The following is a 13,979-nucleotide window of genomic DNA, read 5'->3' as shown; positions in this document are numbered from 1 at the left end:
GTGTGTGTGTGTGTGTGTGTGTGTGTGTGTGTGTGTGTGTGTGTGTGTGTGTGTGTGTGTGTGTGTGTGTGTGTGTGTGTGTGTGCGTGCGTGCGTGCGTGCGTGCGTATGCTTATACGTGTGTCTGATTGAAGGGGGATGGTCGCTTTTGTCACCAGCTGACAGGACAGTGACAGCGTTTCATACAGATTTCACACTGCAGTCGTACCAACAGGACAGGACATTCACTGCCCACTGTCCTCCTCAAACACACTGCACACTGACGGAGGAGATTGGGAGGGGTAAGTAACCATGATGAGTTATTATATTTGGCAAATTTTACAGCTCTTATTTGCTGAAAAGTTCAATAATTATTTTAATAAATGTTTTAATCTGATGATTTCAACCAAATTAGTTGTTCAGTCTACTGTCGTCACAGTGAGTACTTTATGTAATTCTGTCTCTCCATCTATCTGTCTACATGTCTGTCTTTGGGTTGTTGGAAGACGACTGCTAGGTCAAGGTCACTGGCTGTCTGGTTTACTGTGGGCCACAAGGCTGTACTTAAAGCCTGGTACTAGGGGGTTAAATACAGTAGGTTTGTGTGTGCAGGTGTGTCTGTGTGTGTGCATGTCAGACGGATTATTATGCCTACCCCTGCTGTGGGAGACCGGTGCTCTGGGAAGAGGAGGAGAAAAGAGGGGAGAGGAGAAAGGACTAAGGAGGAGAGAGAGCTGCATTGGTCTCAGGTGCAGCAGAGTGACAGTCTCATTATACAGAGAGCTGATTAGACAGAATCGATGGCAGAGTTCAGTTCAGGGCTTCATTGAGCAATTCAATTACTGCAGGCCTGTAGGACACATGGCTTTTAACCTGATCAAGATAACCTCACAATTGATTAATCGCATCAGCTTATTGACACAAGCCTATGGCTGTGTCCCAAATGGCACCCTATAGGATGCATGGCTGTGGGCAAGAGGATGGAAATGGCTGACGATTATAAATCATTCTGCTGTGTTGTTTTGTCTTGACACTGACTTACTCTAGTGTAACACCACAACAACAATGGAAGTGGAACAACACCTCGTGGATGTGGACAGTTATCGTATACAGTGGATCTGTGGTACACATGGACTATATGGTGTCACAGTGAAACAGGAAGTTCTATTGGCACCAACATGTACAGTAGGATGAGCAGCTGTCCTCTCCTGTGGTGCAGATATTTCAGCCTGACTGCTCCCTGCACTGTGTGTGTGTGTGTGTGTGTGTGTGTGTGTGTGTGTGTGTGTGTGTGTGTGTGTGTGTGTGTGTGTGTGTGTGTGTGTGTGTGTGTGTGTGTGTGTGTGTGTGTGTGTGTGTGCGTGCGTGCATGTATGGGTGTATGTCTGGTGTGGTCTGTGTAGTAGCAGAGACAATGGGAGAGACAGGCGTTGAGACAACTGCTCAGCAGCTTGGCATGGCTTCCTTAATCCCATACAAGACACACACACACACACACACTGAACAACAACGTCTCTCCCACTGTGAGGCTACAGGGCTGTCTGGCAAGCCCACACTACAGCGTGTCAGCAACCCAAATGGCACCCTTTTTCCTATACAGGACACTACCAGGGGGTTCTGGTCAAAAGTAGTGCACTATGTAGGAAATAGGGTGCCTTTTGGGATGCAACCCATGATTCACTGTATTGTTCTACAAAACCCTCTGGTCTAGTGATGTGCGGATCAGCTATTTATTCACCTGCACCCACTCGCAATTCCATTATAAACTGGGCGGTTCAAGCCTTGAATGCTGATTGGCTGAAAGTTGTGCCATATCAGACCGTATACCACGGTATGACAAAACATGTATTTTTACTCTTCTAATGAAGTAGGTAACCAGTTTATAATAGCAATAAGGCACCACAGGAGTTTGTTGTATATGGCCAATATACCACGGCTAAGGGCTGTATCCAGGCACTCCGTGTTGAGTCATACATAAGAACAGCTCTTAGCTGTGGTGTATTGGCCATATACCACACCTCCTCGGGCCTTATTGCTTAAATAACCCATTCGCAGCTGCCCGACTATATGTGATAAAGTGAAAAGAGTCCCACACCCGACCCTAACCCGCAAACATAGACAATGCGCTATAGTCAAAGACGGCACAACGATTTTTTTGCAGGCTTTATATATGTTTCTGCTTGTAATTTCCGATTTCGTAGGCTATTTTTTAGTCAGTTTGTCTATAATTGATACATGCGCAAGCTGTGAAAATGGCCCAACATGTTTCTGATTTTAGTTCAGCTTGGATGAATCTTTTATGTGGTTGATAAACACCCGTACAAATGGTATCAAATGGAGCATTTTCATTCTGTCAATACACTGAAAGAAAAAAATCACAGTCTCTTTCTCCACTCCTGTTCCCTACTCAAAAGGTTGCCTACATTTTGTGTATAATTTAACTGCAAGAAATGCTTAATTCTGCAGGGGTTAATATTAAGGCTGTGTGAGAGGTTATTGACCGACAGTCAGTGTCCAGATGTCAGTTTCCATTGAACCTATGTGAACAGTAGGCTACCATTCCCTTGACCTGCCATAGTCCTATTTGAAGTCCTTGTCGGAGTGACTGTCGAATTTGCATAGTGCCTCACAATCATCACACCTAACATATCATCCTCTTTTATCACTTCACCAAACCTTTCGCTGGTTACATCTAGTCTATGAGACCAGGCTGTTCCCAAACAGGACTTTTCTGGTCCTCCCTTCTCTTTATTTTCAACTCTCCTTTAGCAGATTTTCTCTTATTGAACTAAACTCTGACATTGTTCTTTTGGATTGAAGTGAACTATTTCTGCCCGTTTCTTAAAGCATTTGACAGTTGGCGTGTAGGCAATTTGGAGCGTGTACAGTTAGCCAAAAGTATAGATTTTTTATAGGTATTGTGTTCTATTCATTCAACCTGCACCACCCGCCCTTCATCCACACAATATTTAATGACCCTAAACCCGTCCGCCCCATTGGTATATGCCTAACTGTGGAAACCGCGGGCTATGAGTCAACCCGTTTCACTACTCTGGTCCTCTCTCTCTCTCTCTGACTCACTGTGACTACATCTACTATTATTGTTCTTCAAAACCTGAGGGACTTGTGTTTGTTCCTGTGGTGGTGAGTTGACTTGTGGTTCCTTGTGGTGAACTGTCATACATTGTAAGGCTTTTCTTTTGTTGTTTGACTGTGTTTTTTGTTCTATAAACTTCTGTGTGGTGTGACATATTTACATAATACAGGAACTAGGTTTATTCTCTAGAACAGGGGTACGCGAAATGCCGTTGGGGGTATGCCAAATAAAAATGTGATTCACATTTAAAAATAATAATAATAAAAAAATATCTTCACATTTTCAAACAGTCCATTTATATTTTCCAACGGGGCTATACATTTGGGTGATTTTTTTCTCTCGCCTGAGTAGCATCGTTTCACTGCCAAAAGTAAAATTAAACCATCTAGTGTTCAGCGAAATAACAACACAATGTCAAATACAGGTAGCCTAGTCAAATAATTAACATCCAATCACATTAACCGTTACTCTCTCGCGGGAATTCCGCTAACGGTCCGCCAAACGTAGCTGCTGCTCATGTTGGTATCTGTACTTATGGCGCAAAAGCCATGACAGGGAGACATAGTGGAGTGGTAATGCATGTGCAAGCAGTTGCTCCCATTTGGGTAAACTGCAGCATCCACCGAGAGGCTCTTGCTGTCAAGGGAATGCCTGACAGCTTGAAAGACGTTTTGAACACTACAGTGAAAATGGTTAACTTTGTTAAAGGGGCAAAGTATTGACCTGTTTTTTTAATTGAGAGACGAGCTTAAAGTTTTCTTTACAAACCATCATTTTCACTTGTCTGACCGCTTGCATGATGACGAGTTTCTCACACGACTGGCCTATCTGGGTGATGTTTTTTCTCACCTGAATGATCTGAATCTAGGATTACAGGGACTCTCCGCAACTATATTCAATGTGTCTTCCGGTTGAGCAATGTAGAAAGAAGTCGCACGAGGTCTCTTCTATGACAGATTTTGTAAATAATCCTCAATTTTGCCCAAATTCATACTCCTCATGACCTCAAAAGTCATTTTAATTACCCAGTAATAGAGTGTACCTAAGTTAGCATGAGCAAACCAGTCATACGCTTTGGAAAATCGACTGAAAAAACTTTACATTCCACCAAATGAGCTAGAATGGCTACCACCCCACCTTCATTGAAGGCTTCAATAGCCTCTCTGGGTGATACGGCTAAAACCGATAACACTGGAGATCCTTGTCAGAGAGCTGGCGAAATCACGTGAAGGTTTGGCGGCAGAACTCACCGAATTGCTGAATAACTCACTGGCGACTGCACTGGCTCCAATTCAGGCAACCGTGGAAAGCATCCGGGTTCTGTAGCATCTCACACTACCACACTGCCCGAAGTTGAGGCCGGGCTCTCCGGCCACAACAACCAACTCACTATGCTGGAAACCAGGCTTGACGATGTGGCCACCGCCAACAAGTCTTTGCAGCTACAAGTGGAAGATTTGATTTTACGTTCAAACGCCAGAATATCCACGCGATTCGACTGCCCAGAGGATTCTGAGACAGGATATCCAACCCAGTTCATGGCGGAGCTATTCAAGGAAGTTTTGGGTGATGAGGCTTTTCCCAATCTCCCTGAACTTGATAGAGCCCACCGCAGCCTTACACCGAAACCTTGCCCAGGCGGCCGACTGCGTCCCATCATAGTGCGGTTCCATCGATACAAAGAAAAGGAGCTCGTCCTTCGGTGGGCAAGGGAACATGGCGACATAACTTTCCAAGGCCACAAGATCAAGTTCTACAAGGATTTCAGTTCTAGCCTGGCGAAGAAACGGGCCGCATTTAACGACTTCAAGTCCACTCTATACAAGAAGGGAATCCGCTTTGGGCACGACTCCGTGTCATCTTTAACGGCGAGGTCAATTTTTTTTAAATCCTGAAGAAGCTGAGTCCTTCTACCGACAGCACATACAGTGGGGCAAAAAAGTATTTAGTCAGCCACCAATTGTGCAAGTTCTCCCACTTAAAAAGATGAGAGAGGCCTGTAATTTTCATCATAGGTACACTTCAACTATGACAGACAAAATGAGGAAAAAAAATCCAGAAAATCACATTGTAGGATTTTTTAATGAATTTATTTGCAAATTATGGTGGACAATAAGTATTTGGTCACCTACAAACAAGCAAGATTTCTAGCTCTCACAGACCTGTAACTTCTTCTTTAAGAGGCTCCTCTGTCCTCCACTCATACCTGTATTAATGGCACCTGTTTGAACTTGTTATCAGTATAAAAGACACCTGTCCACAACCTCAAACAGTCACACTCCAAACTCCACTATGGCCAAGACCAAAGAGCTGTCAAAGGACACCAGAAACAAAATTGTAGACCTGCACCAGGCTGGGAAGACTGAATCTGCAATAGGTAAGCAGCTTGCTTTGAAGAAATCAACTGTGGGAGCAATTATTAGGAAATGGAAGACGTACAAGACCACTGATAATCTCCCTCGATCTGGGGCTCCACGCAAGATCTCACCCCGTGGGGTCAAAATGATCACAAGAACGGTGAGCAAAAATCCCAGAACCACACGGGGGGACCTAGTGAATGACCTGCAGAGAGCTGGGACCAAAGTAACAAAGCCTACCATCAGTAACACACTACGCCGCCAGGGACTCAAATCCTGCAGTGCCAGACGTCTCCCCCTGCTTAAGCCAGTACATGTCCAGGTCCGTCTGAAGTTTGCTAGAGAGCATTTGGATGATCCAGAAGAAGATTGGGAGAATGTCATATGGTCAGATGAAACCAAAATATAACTTTTTGGTAAAAACTCAACTCGTCGTGTTTGGAGGACAAAGAATGCTGAGTTGCATCCAAAGAACACCATACCTACTGTGAAGCATGGGGGTGGAAACATCATGCTTTGGGGCTGTTTTTCTGCAAAGGGACCAGGACGACTGATCCGTGTAAAGGAAAGAATGAATGGGGCCATGTATCGTGAGATTTTGAGTGAAAACCTCCTTCCATCAGCAAGGGCATTGAAGATGAAACGTGGCTGGGTCTTTCAGCATGGCAATGATCCCAAACACACCGCCCGGGCAACGAAGGAGCACTAAGAAGCATTTCAAGGTCCTGGAGTGGCCTAGCCAGTCTCCAGATCTCAACCCCATAGAAAATCTTTGGAGGGAGTTGAAAGTCCGTGTTGCCCAGCAACAGCCCCAAAACATCACTGCTCTAGAGGAGATCTGCATGGAGGAATGGGCCAAAATACCAGCAACAGTGTGTGAAAACCTTGTGAAGACTTACAGAAAACGTTTGACCTCTGTCATTGCCAACAAAGGGTATATAACAAAGTATTGAGATAAACTTTTGTTATTGACCAAATACTTATTTTCCACCATAATTTGCAAATAAATTCATAAAAAATCCTACAATGTGATTTTCTGGATTTTTTTTTCTCATTTTGTCTGTCATAGTTGAAGTGTACCTATGATGAAAATTACAGGCCTCTCTCATCTTTTTAAGTGGGAGAACTTGCACAATTGGTGGCTGACTAAATACTTTTTTGCCCCATTTTTATTTTTATTTTACCTTTATTTAACTAGGCAAGTCAGTTAAGAACAAATTCTTATTTTCAATGACGGCCTAGGAACAGTGGGTTAACTGCCTGTTCAGGGGCAGAACGACAGATTTGTACCTTGTCAGCTCGGGGATTTGAACTTGCAACCTTTCGGTTACTAGTCCAACGCTCTAACCACTAGGCTACCCTGCCGCCCCATTGTACATTGAATGCCTGAAATACATTGAATGCCTGAATTGGGATGATTTCTCACCTGCTTGTATTATGTGAGAAACATCCATTTTGCGTGAAACAATCCTTTGCTATAGCTTGCTGCCTAAAGTAGGTATGTTTGAAGCAGCACATACAGTTGAAGTCGGAAGTTTACATACACTTAGGTTGAAGTCATTAAAACTTGTTTTTCAACCACTTCACAAATTTCTTGTTAATTAACAAACTATGGTTTGGAGAAGTCGGTTAGGACATCTACTTTGTGCATGACACAAGTCATTTTTCCAATAACTGTTTACAGACAGATTATTTCATTTATAATTCACTGTATTACAATTCCAGTGGGTCAGAAGTTTACATACACTGAGTTGACTGTGCCTTTAAACAGCTTGGAACATTCCAGAAAATGTCATGGCTTGAGAAGCTTCTGATAGGCTAATTGACATCATTTGAGTCAATTGGAGGTGTACCTGTGGATGTATTTCAAGGCCTACCTTCAAACTCAGTGCCTCTTTGCTTGACATCATGGGAAAATCAAAAGAAATCAGCCAAGACCTCAGGAAAAGAATTGTAGACCTCCACAAGTCTGGTTCATACTTGGGAGCAATTTCCAAACGCCTGAAGGTACCACGTTCATCTGTACAAACAATAGTACGCAAGTATAAACATGATGGGACCACGCAGCCGTCAAACCGCTCAGGAAGGAGACGCGTTCTGTCTCCTTGAGATGAACGTACTTTGGTGTGAAAAGAGCAAATCAATCCCAGAACAACAGCAAAGGACCTTGTGAAGATGCTGGTGGAAACAGGTACAAAAGTATCTATATCCACAGTAAAACGAGTCCTATATCGACATAACCTGAAAGGCCGCTCAGCAAGGAAGAAGCCACTGCTCCAAAACCCTCATAAAAAAGCCAGACTACTGTTTGAAACTGCGCATGGGGACAAAGATCATACTTTTTGGAGAAATGTCCTCTGGTCTGATGAAACAAAAATAGAACTGCTTGGCCATAATGACCATTGTTATGTTTGAAGGAAAAAGGGGGAGTCTTGCAAGCCAAAGAACACCATCCCAACCGTGAAGCACGGGGGTGGCAGCATCATGTTGTGGGTGTGCTTTGCTGTAGGAGGGACTGGTGCACTTCCCAAAATAGATGGCATAATAAGGAAGCAAAATGATGTGGATATATTGAAGCAACATCTCAAGACATCAGTCAGGAAGTTAAAGCTTGGTCGCAAATGGGTCTTCCAAATGGACAATGACCCCAAGTATACTTCCAAAGTTGTGGCAAAATGGATTAAGGACAACAAAGTCAAGGTATTGGAGTGGCCATCACAAAGCCCTGACCTCAATCCTATAGAAAATTTGTGGGCAGAACTGAAAAAGTGTGCGCGAGCAAGGAGGCCTATAAACCTCACCCAGTTACACCAGCTCTGTCAGGAGGAATGGGACAAAATTCACCCAACCTATTGTGGGAAGCTTGTGGAAGGCTACCTGAAACGATTGACCCAAGTTAAACAATTTAAAACCAATGCTTCCAAATACTAATTGAGTGTATGTAGACTTCTGGCCCACTGGGAATGTGATGAAATAAATAAAAGCTGAAATAAATAATTCTCTCTACTATTATTCTGACATTTTACATTCTTAAAATACAGTGGTGATCCAAACTGATTTAAGACAGGGAATTTTTACTAGGTTTAAATGTCAGGAATTGTGAAAAACTGAGATGAAATGTATTTGGCTAAGGTGTATGTAAACGACCAACTTCAACTGTACACCTTAGCCAAATACATTTCATCTCAGTTTTTCACAATTCCTGACATTTAAACCTAGTAAAAAACAACAAGTCAGAATGGTACTTTTAGGCTTCTAGTCAGACTGGTGACATGGAACATTCGCGGTTGTGGGGGGCAAAATAAGCGCTCCTGAGTATTTTCACATCTGAAGAGGCTGAATACTGATATCGCATTGCTTCAAGAAACGCACCTACGTGTTAACGACCATACTAGATTGCGAAAAGCATGGGTTGGACAGGTTTTTCATTCTAATTTTAATGGCAAAGCCATGGGAACAGCAATAGTGATTCACAAACGAGTACAGTTTTCACCCTCACAGATCATTTCAGATCCTGGAGGATGTTATACAGGAGACTGCACCCTCTTCCAAACCCCTGTAGTACTTGCGGATGTTTACGGCCCTAACTGGGATGACACTAGATTTATGACATCTCTTTCAGACTCCCTCCCTAATCTTGACACCCACCGCCTCATCTTCGGCGGGGACCTTAACTGTGTTATTGAACCAAGACTTGACCGGTCTAATTCCAGAACACTTACTCCTTCCGGGATGGTAAAAGCTCTTTCTACATTCATGACCCAAATGGGTTGTGTTGATCCATGGCGCTTCCTCCAGCCGGTCACAAAAGACTTCTCCTACTTTTCTCATGTTCATCAAGCCTACTCGCGCATAGACTACTTTTCTTATAGATAGAGCCCTTCTCCCCTCAGTTAAAACTACAAAATATTCTGCGATAGTGATTTCGGACCATTCCCCCCATATTCTGGACTTAGCACTTACTCCGAATGCAAACAAACAATCGAATTGGAGATTTAACACGGCCCTATTGTCTAACAAAGAATTCTGTAACTTTATTTCGATCAATATAGATGTATTCAATCAAACAAATAAAAATGAGGACACCTCCCCTTCTCTTCTTTGGGAGACTTTCAAAGCTGTATTACAGGGAAAGATACTTTTTTACAATGCTCATTATGTCAAACAAAGAAAGCTGAAACATCAGGAACTGGTGGACTCAATCCTGGCAATAGACCAGTAATATTCAACTTCACCATCCCCTGAATTATACGCAGGCTGAAACTTCAAACTCAATTTAATCTGCTTTCTACTGATAAAGCAGAGTTTCTATTGCAAAAAACAAAGGGGACGTACTACGAATATGGTGACAAAGCCAGCCGCCTTTTGGCACACCAACTTAAACGCCAGTCAGCTTCTCATATTATCTCTCAGGTAGAACCCAAGCCTCCATCTCACTTATACTTAAGAAAGATAAAAATCCGTCGGAATGTGGTGGATATCGGCCCATTTCACTTTTGAACGCTGATGTAAAATTATTAGCTAAGGTTCTAGCATGCCGGTTGGAACCCTGCCTTCAGGATGTCATATCTGATGATCGTACAGGTTTCATCAAAGGGCAACAACTGTTTTCCAATGTACTACGGCTTTTGAACATTATACTCTCTCCTTCTATCTCTCCAGACCCCGAAATTGCTGTTTCTCTTGATGCGGAGAAGGCTTTCAACCGGGTGGAGTGGAATTATTTATTTAAGATTTTGGGAAGATTTGGTTTTGGGTCCAATTTCGTCTCATAAATATGTCTGCTCTATTCTGCTCCTATGGATAGCAAACACACCAATTCTCAACATTCAAAATACTTCCCCCTCTCCAGAGGGACCCGTCAAGGGTGCCCTATGTCCCCCCTTCTTTTTGCCATGGAAAGCGATAGAACCACTTTCCATGGCCTTAAAATTATCACCATCATTTACTGAAATCCACCGAGATGGTGAAGAGCACAAAGTGTCACTGTATTTTATTTTTTTATTTTACCGTTATTTTACCAGGTAAGTTGACTGAGAACACGTTCTCATTTGCAGCAACGACCTGGGGAATAGTTACAGGGGAGAGGAGGGGGATGAATGAGCCAATTATAAACTGGGGATTATTAGGTGACCATGATGGTTTGAGGGCCAGATTGGGAATTTAGCCAGGACACCGGGGTTAACACCCCTACTCTTACGATAAGTGCCATGGGATCTTTAATGACCTCAGAGAGTCAGGACACCCGTTTAACATCCCATCCGAAAGACGGCACCCTACACAGGGCAGTGTCAATCACTGCCCTGGGGCATTGGGATATTTTTTTTTTTTTAGACCAGAGGAAAGAGTGCCTCCTACTGGCCCTCCAACACCACTTCCAGCAGCATCTGGTCTCCCATCCAGGGACTGACCAGGACCGACCCTGCTTAGCTTCAGAAGCAAGCCAACAGTGGTATGCAGGGTGGTATGCTGTATGCAGATGATCTGCTATTATATATCACTAACTCTGTGAACGCTGTCTATAACATAATGCATATTTTAAACACGTTTGACAAATTTTCAGGTTACAAATTGAACATTCAGAAAAGTGAATGTTTTCCGATCAACCCTGTGCCAAGCATATTCCCCTTGGAGCCCTGCCTTTCCGTCTGTCGCCCTCTGGTTTTTCCTATTTTGGTGTGAACATAACACACTCTCTGGCTACCCTCCATAAAACTAACTTTGCAAGTTAAAGCAGGCTTACAACGATGGGATAGTCTGCCTCTCTCATTAGCTGGCAGAATCCAATCTGTTAAAATGAACATTTTACCTAGGTTTCTATACCTTTTTCAATGTCTTCCGATCTTTCTGCTGAAATAATTTTTTACGAAGTTGGATAGGCTCATCAGTCATTTTATCTGGGCAGGCAAATCACCAAGGATACGTAGAGCAATACTTCAAATAAGGAAACAATTTGGAGGATTGGCACTTTAAAATTTACTGCTTTACTATTGGGCAGCCAATATTCAAAAGATTATGGTCTGGTGTAATGCTCCAGCTACCAACTGGTGCTCATTACAGGCGCACTCCTGCCAATCATCCTCCCTTTTGCTCTTGCTTGTGCCCCACTGTCCTTGTGTCCTTCAAAGTATATGGGAAACCCAATTGTGCGCTCTACTTTGAAGATCTGCAGACAATTTGGTCAAAATTTTAGACTTTCTGCCCCTTCTCTTCTAAGACAAATCTGTAACAACCACCTATTTTTACCCTCCAAACTCAACCAGGCTTTTGTTTTGTGGCCTAAGAGAGGTTTGGTTTATTTCAAATATGTATTTTTGATGGGAAGTTTGTCCGTTTTAATGATCTCGTAGCTAAATCTAATCTGGCTCATTCTAATCTTTTCCGCTATTTTCAAGCCCGTAACTTTGTTCGTTCTCATTTTCCCACCTTTCCTCAACTACCTCCCAAGACGTTGCTAGAGGAGATTTTGTCCCTCCCGTGGAGTCAGCAAAGTCTGACTTCTAGATTATATGACATTATGCTGTCCCCTGAACCCTCTCCAATAAACAAAATCAAGACAGACTGGGGTAGTGAACTTGAACTTGACCTTACAGTTGACTGGTGGGAGGAGGCCCTTCTTAGGGTTAACTCCACACCCTCATGTGCTCGGTTAAGTTTCATTCAGTTCAAAGTCTTGCACAGAATTCACTACACTAAAGAAAAACATAGTAAATTCCTCCCAGACATGAATGACACATGTGATAGATGTTCATTCACTCCGGCAGACCACACCCATATGTTTTATTCGTGTTCTAAGCTGTCTGAGTATTGGTCATCCTTTTTTAATACTCTCTTTAGAATTCTAGATATTGACCTGCAGCCTTGTCCTCTAATAGCTATATTTGGAGTTCCATCTTTGTTGCATAGTCTCACTAAAAGTGAAACTGTTTTTTGAACAGTTGCCTTCTATTGATCAGGAGTAAGAATGTTGGCGAACGGGATACGGGAGGGTGTGGGAAAGAAGGGATAGTATGTTGTGATCATTTTATTTATGGGGTGGCAGGTAGGCTAGTGGTTAGCGCGTTGGGCCAGTAACCGAAAGGTTTCTAGAATGAATCCCAGAGCTGACAAGGTAAAAATCTGTCATTCTGCCCCTGAACAAGGCAATTAACCCACTGTTCCTAGACCGTCATTGTAAATTAGAATTTGTTGTTAACTGACTTGCCTAGTTAAATAAAGGTTAAACAAAAAATTATGTGTTTGTGTGCATTTTTTATTATTATATTATAATTTATTTTGTGTGTATGCTGCTTTTGTTGGGAGGGAGGTGGTTCAATAAGTATAGGGGGTAAAGGATGTATCTGTTCAATTTGTATTTCTTTATATGTCCAATAAAATAAAATAAAATACAAATATATATATTCAATGTGCGGGACAAAATTGAGGCTATGATTAAGAAGTTGGAGGTCTTCTCTGTCTGCATTAACAAGGACAACACACAGTTCTTTCCATCATTGTATGATTTTTTGTGTGCAAATCACCACAAGCTTACGGACAATGGCAAATGGGAAATAGTGAAGCACCTGAGTGAGTTGGGTGTGCAATTACGCAGGTACACGAAACGGATGACACAAACAACTGGATTCGTTATCCCTTTCATGCCATGCCTCCAGTCCACTTACCGATATCTGAAGAAGAGAGCCTAGTCGAAATTGCAGCAAGCGGTTCTGTGAAAATTGAATTTAATCAGAAGCCACTGCCAGATTTCTGGATTGGGCTGAGCTCAGAGTATCCTGCCTTGGCAAATCGCGCTGTTAAGACATTGATCCCCTTTGCAACTACATACCTATGTGAGAGCAGATTCTCGGCCCTCACTAGCATGAAAACTAAACACAGGCACAGACTGTGTGTGGAAAATTATTTAAGACTGAGACTCTCTCCAATACAACCCAACATTTCAGAGTTATGTGCATACTTTCAAGCACAACCTTCTCATTAACCTGTGGTTATTCACAATTTTCGATGAACAAATAAGGTTTTATATGTAAGATGGTTAAATAAAGAGCAAAATTATTGATTATTATTATTATTTGTGCCCTGGTCCTATAAGAACTCTTTGTCACTTCCCACGAGCCGGGTTGTGACAAAAACTCAAATTCATTCTTATGTTTAATAAATGTATTGTTTAGTGTGTGTGTGGCAGGCTTACAATGATGGCAAAAAACAACACCCGGACCCGACGTCACCAACAACAACAACAAAAAACTCCCTGATGCTTCGAAAATTGGTGTCAGCATTCTGTGAGGACAGGCACTGGAGACGAGAAGCAAGTACAGGGAGTGAACATTTAATGAAACACGGACAGGAACAGAATACGGACAGCGTCTGGACAGGGGAAAACAAAAACGACAATAATGCTGACACCGGGGATGAAACAGAGGAAACAAATAGATATAGGGAAGGCAATCAAAACGTGAAGGAGTCCAGGTGAGTCCAATGAGCGCAGATGTGCGTAATGAAGGTGACAGGTGTGCGCAATGAAGGGCAGCCTGGCGCCCTCGAGCGCC

General features: G+C 42.7%; 1 protein-coding gene across 1 annotated transcript in view; it reads left to right on the top strand.

Annotated features, from left to right (window-relative positions):
- Positions 1–203: 203 nt before the first annotated feature.
- The window catches only part of LOC139547936 (stAR-related lipid transfer protein 13-like), a 135,079-nt gene continuing 121,303 nt past the window's right edge, over positions 204–13,979 (top strand). Inside the window, exon 1 of the mRNA XM_071357145.1 lies at positions 204–281. The gene's annotated coding sequence lies outside the window, so the exon portion shown is untranslated. The remainder of the gene's footprint in view (positions 282–13,979) is intronic.

Source organism: Salvelinus alpinus, chromosome 21 (assembly GCF_045679555.1).
Source record: "Salvelinus alpinus chromosome 21, SLU_Salpinus.1, whole genome shotgun sequence".
In the NCBI taxonomy this organism is placed as follows: Eukaryota; Metazoa; Chordata; class Actinopteri; order Salmoniformes; family Salmonidae; genus Salvelinus; species Salvelinus alpinus.
Note: the sequence above shows the minus strand (reverse complement) of the source record. Positions and strands in the feature narration are given on the sequence as shown.